General features: G+C 40.0%; 1 non-coding gene across 1 annotated transcript; it reads left to right on the top strand.

Moving 5' to 3' along the window:
• Nucleotides 1-328: 328 nt before the first annotated feature.
• Trnaw-cca lies at nucleotides 329-400 on the top strand. Its single transcript has one exon. It is a non-coding gene; the product is annotated as a tRNA-Trp (tRNA).
• The last annotated feature ends 5,819 nt before the right edge of the window (nucleotides 401-6,219 follow it).

The following is a 6,219-nucleotide window of genomic DNA, read 5'->3' on the forward strand; positions in this document are numbered from 1 at the left end:
GGTCAATCAGTATAACAGCCACTACTTTTATATTGTGCACGCATGAACACGACCAAATCGTGTAAGTCCGATATAGCACAGCCCCAGAATTCGATCTATTGTTTATAGAATCATAAGTGTGAATTTATTAAAATCATACAATGTAATAAATATAATTATTGACAGCAATTTCGGAAATTGGAAGTTGCTCAATATAAAATAGGCTGCATAATAATAAGAGAGAAGGACAGAGAAGAATTCTTACCCCGTTTATGTATTTATTACTTTTTTCTAAACACGAGGCTATAACTACGCGTCACTATAATGATCGTTACAAAGTGTTTCCCGCGGCCTCGTGGCGTAACGGTAGCGCATCTGACTCCAGATCAGAAGGTTACATGTTCAGATCACGTCGAGGTCAATTTATATTTTTATTTCTTTAGGAAATTTTAAAATTTCTATACAATTTGAACGGTCGAAGCTTCAGAAAAACGCAAGAATGAATGCAGAGATTTACGAAATTGTATCCATCGACCAATTATAAATTTAAGCAACTTCCCCTAGGCACCAACACAAAGAAAAATTAAATGAAACACTAATTTTAGCAATGTAGTCACGGCGGTGACTGAGAAGAGCAGTACAATCTCGAGATTCATAAGTAATTAAAAGGACTGGTAATCCATTCGGATTACTGGATTTCAAATGAAAGATCAAAATTTATTAGTAAAATTATTTACTCATTGGTTTCGAAATTACACTTTATGTATAAACAGTATTGGGAAGCCGCTTGCATTTGATTACACCCCAGTCTCGGTGCCCGATTTCTTTACTCAATTCGCCTTGAAGGAGGAGACAGGTTCTCGAAATGTCCAAAAAACGGACCCTGCCTTCTTTCACCACGGAATTCAAAGAATAGGACCTAAAATCTGACTCGAAAATCTGAAATATTTTATGAAACACTGGTAATTTTGAGGCCCGGCCATTTCTCTTGTAAATGGAGTCGAGGTTCTCCGATCAAACGACATGAAATTATTAAAAGTTTTGTTAAACTTCACTGGGGACTATGTTTCCACCGCGCTTCATTTTATGACTGTTTTATCACATTCGCCATTATTGCTTGAAGCCGTATGTCACCCGATGCTCATCTCAGAGGTAAACAAGTTACAAGCAGTAGACGTGGCCGTCACGTATCCTGAGATACTCTCCCGCAAGCTCCTAAATAAATTATATTGTGACTTGGCGCATAAAAACCGGATTATATGACGTTCATTGCTACGCAACGGCTATAATAAGAACGCATACTTCAGTGGCATCAAATACGTAGGCAAGAAATTGCCAAGGCAACAGAGACAAAAAATTTTTAGTTCCCGTAACAACGGATAAGCTAGCTAAGGCTACGTCGAAGACAGAGAGAGAGAACCCTTGGACATGGTGTTCTCTCGGCGGTACGCGAAGATCTACGTTAAGAGGGTAGCTTGAGACAGTCAGATCAGTTGATCAGAGACGATTGGCTACTCAGGTCGCTTCACATGGAAGAAGTTATATCAGAGTGATTGTAGTGATTGTAATTGTAGACGAGTTGTTCAATAAAACAGCTTCATCGAATCCGTAACCCAGTAATTATTTGTCCCGAAATCCCGGACACGTGACAATATTAATTGATTCTGGGGTGAAACCGTGTGGATTTGGTACGGTCTGCCACTGATGGGCCAATTATACCAGCCGCTGTTGACGACCACTATGATGGCGATGATGGTGTAGAAGAGCGTGGATTAATTAGTGGGATAAGAATTGGTAGAGGACAACGAAGTTGTTATTGCTATTATTATGGCTCTACAGCCCTTTGTTTGTCCTTGGCCGCTTTTTCAGTTTCTTGATGCTGTACACAGTCGGTAGGGCTCTTTGGAGGGGGGATCAGCCCTATGCAAGGCCCCTACCTACACACAGAAGAACACAAACACAGGATACATGCACACAGACATCCATGCCTTGAATGAGATTCGAAACCACGATCCCAGCGAGCGAAAACATTTCATTTATTAGACCAGGCGATCAGTATGATCGGCTGAGGAAACTCGGAAAGAACCAACCCCACTGCCACAATTGCCATCAGAAATCCCACATGACCTGACTTGGAGTCGAAGCTAGGCCACCGTAATGGAAAGCAGGCCAGAGAAAGAAAGCAATCCAAGCTGAATTCCAAATAGATGCTTTTCGAAAATGAAGCACCTATGTCTCATTTACAGCAGTATTTTATGAAGGCATTTTCAGTTGGTCCTTGCAGCAGAAGGGCGAGCGAAGTCACACCTGTAGAACAATAGAGGCAGTCACAGGCGGCAGAAAGCGACTTTCCAGGACTCGAAGTCTCGGTTCAGTCCCAGGCCAAATTATGTGGGATATTTTGGCTTCTTCTTCCTCAGTAATCACACCAAAAATTACCGCCACCCGCCACACGACTGAGAATTGCGACAGGCTTCAAGAGCTAGCAGGTTAACATCTGGACATTGATTGGATTCAGATCACAGGAATTTAGATTACAAGGTGTCTGAAAATGCTCTTCCTGGTTGTAATAAAAAATATAAGGAAACAACTTGTTGGTATTCTCTTATGCTGTTATTTAAAAATTAAAATTATCCTTGGTCATCCAAGGCCAGTAGCCTTTCTCCTTCTCCAGCAGACTGTGCCTTCAATTTAGTCTTGGTTACCATAATAATTATTAAATGCGGTTCATCTTCAATCCTTGACATATCTATCTATCTACCTACCTACCTACCTACCTACGTACCTATCTATCTATATATCCATCTATCTATCCGTCTATCTATCTATGTCTGTCTATCTATCTATCTATCTATCTATCTATCTATCCGTCTATTTATCTGTCTATCTATCTATCTATATGTCTCTTTACCCGTCCGTCCGTCCTCTGTCTGTCTGTCTATGGCATAGAGCATCCGTGAAACAATTCGCTTCACTTCAGTTTCTTAATCTTAGACAGTCGGTAGGACATCTTGGACGGGTGGTCAGCTCGTTCCAAGACCGCTACCTACACAGAACAACACAAACAGAATAAACACAGAAAAGCATCCATGCTTTGAATGTGATTCGAACTCACGATTCCAGTGTTGAGGCAGCGAAGACATTTCATTTCTTAGACCGTGCGGCCACCGTGGTCAGCTCCTTGACATTAGGCAACCTCATTTTCGATTTTGTGTGTTGGGTAACAAGATACGAAAACGTATCATTCTTTGACATAACCTGGAACTTTCTCGTCCCAGATTTAGCTTTATCGTATCAGACAGGAGAATCTGACGGGGCAGAAGGTATAAACAATGTTAGAACACCCTCCTTTTATCTAACACAATCAAGCATTTAGCTTGTGTCCGCTTCTTGGGTAACAATTCTTTCGTGAGTCGAAGTCAGACAAAGTCAATACGATCCGTCTTCATATAATGCAATATAAAAATGAAGTAAATTAACTATAAAGTAAGGAAACAAACGCTGAAAGAAGACAGTGGATAACGGCAACAGAAACAGAGATGAAATAAAAGAAGAAAATTGTACTCACGAAATATGAAGCTCATATATAGCTGCATTTATATATTGAGCTGCATATTTCGTGTGTCTATGAGTTTGGAAATTTAATTTTAGAATTCCAGTGTACTTATCTGCAGTAAGAAAATGTATGGTCCAAAGAATGGGCGGAATGAAAAATCACACCATCACTAAAAGAAAAACACGAAGATCTGTAATCTTCATTATAAACTTGGATTATCTCGACTGGGTTAAAATGTTTTGTCGTGTATCATACATAAATGTATACAGACACGACTGCCTAGGAACATTACTTGAAAATTTGTTCGAAATGGTTATCAGATCAGCTAGTTGATAAAGGGCTATATGAAAGCGGATCTCTGGAAATTAGTTTAAAAATAATCATCACAATATTCAAAGATTATATCATACTTGGTCTCTTCCGTCCTCGTGAAGATAAATTGTCCTTCTCTTCTTAACTGGGAGCGTCCAATAGTTCTATGTATAATCACAGAATTTAATTATAACTTACGAAATATGGAAGCGTGTAAATCATACGTTGTCCCTTGCGCAATATCCGCATATTTCATGTCTCTATGTCACGGCAAGATAAACTACATTAAAATAAAATCGTCTCCTTTTATAACAAGCTATTAATTATGCAACCTTTGTACCTCAACCGGCGAGATAACTTGAGAGACCAAATGCAATGGTTTCTCTGCTCTGAATTTATTTATTGTTTGAGAACACAGATTCTGGACACTTTTCCCACCACCTCTAAGTGACGAGAAGTAAGGGTTCAGGTTTCTGTGTACGTGTCTCAGCGAAGATATGGAAATAGGCACAGATTCGTTGTGCTTTTAAGCACTGTGTTTAAGCACTGTACCATAAAGACGCATGGAGTGAAGGTATAGCTCCACATTTTCTTGCCCTCAGCACTAACTGGAGGTAAGTGGTAAGCCTCACGCTCCGGCCGCGTTACTCCCGGGGAAAGGGACGCCGATACCCATTGGATAAGAGATTGGATGGGCCCAAAATCATGTCTGGACAACTTGGAGAAGAGAAAATTCTTGACTCTACCGGAACTCGAACTCCGACCCCCTCGGTCGTCCAGCCCGTAGCAAGTCTCTATGCCGTCTACACTATCCCGACTCCTGGGTTATAGCCAGAATGAAAAGAATCGATCCTTTTAAGACAAGAGAATTGTATAATTTCTACGTGCGTTTCCCTCACACCGTATCTCTGATACAGATATCTGTAGGTTTGAAGAAGCTTGGAGGAAAAAACAACATATATATGTAACGCTAATCAAAGGATGGTCATAAATTCACTTGCTGTGATGAATTTCGGGTTACTGGACGTCAAGGTACGTGGTAAGAGTAATTATCATTTTCTTAAAAGCGCTGGAAGAAAATACTGAATATTAAAAGTAACATAATTTGTAAAACATAATTCAAAGTAATTTCATTTAGCTTCAGACTAGTTTTTATAAGCGTAAATAATAAACGGTTGTGTATGTTGCAACGTGCACCACTTCCGGAAGCATAGAACAGTTTTCAGATCCGTGTTCGTAATTTATTGGAAATTGAACCTGTGTAAACACTTCTGCTGTGAACCAGTTCCGAACCTTTGCCACTTCATGAAACAGAATGGAGCAAACTGTTGCTTCATTATGGATACAAGCCAGATATGTAGAAGCCAGTAGAATCTCGCAAGTTGGGATTTGCCAGAAGGAGGCGTTGCGACAGGTGTGCAGAAAAGCAATGTCATTTTATTACTGTCTTCATCAGAATTCTCCTGTCTGTGCCGAATAATATCGGTGGACACTGTTACCGGATTTTGCTGACAAGAATTTAGGACATTTCACAGGGACGCAGAAAATAATATTATGTATTGGGTACTCATACAGCCACTAGAATAGTGCCCGAGTAATACCGTCACCAGTTATGGTCTCTCGATACATAATTTAATTCAGAAGTTATTCACCCTTCCCGGATCCAGGCATTTTGTGGAGAGCGTTGTTTTCAAATGTTTATGATTTGTGCTCTTCCTTAAACAGAGATATTTCACTTCACATCCATGGAAGCAATTGAGAAAATGATTATTTTTCGCTGCCATCCAATTTAAGCGCCAATCACGGTGGCCGCGCAGTCTAAGGCATGAATTGTCTTCGAGCGCTCGAAAGCTGAGATCGTGGGTTCGAATCCCACTCAAGGCGTGGATGTCTGTGTGTGCGTTTATTCCGTACTGTGTTGACCTGTGTGTAGGTAGCGACCTTGCGACGGGCTGATCACTCGTCCAAGGAGTCCTACCGTCTGTGTAAAAGAGACTACGAAACTGAAGAAGAGGTCAGGGCCCAACAAAGGGCTGTAGAGCCATTGATGAATGAAATACTTAATTTTCAGCCGTCTAATGAAACTTGCCATGACTTCACATACTCAAATTTAATAGCAGAAATTGAAAGTAAATTATTTTGAAATGTAATAGGATTGTTTTGAAAGGGAGTACTGTGGAAATTATATCAAATTAAAGGATTTCCTTATGTCTTTCTTAGTGTTTAGTGATTCAGTTAAATAATATGTACTCCACATATCATTAGAATGGTCAAATTACTGATAATATGGTGTACCAGGCACGTTGCACACATGAGAGAAGTGAGTAATGTATACAATATATTGCTTAGAAAACGTAAGAGAAAGAGACCTC

The sequence above is a fragment of the Cryptotermes secundus genome, unplaced genomic scaffold, assembly GCF_002891405.2.
Source record: "Cryptotermes secundus unplaced genomic scaffold, Csec_1.0 scaffold200, whole genome shotgun sequence".
NCBI classification, from domain to species: Eukaryota; Metazoa; Arthropoda; class Insecta; order Blattodea; family Kalotermitidae; genus Cryptotermes; species Cryptotermes secundus.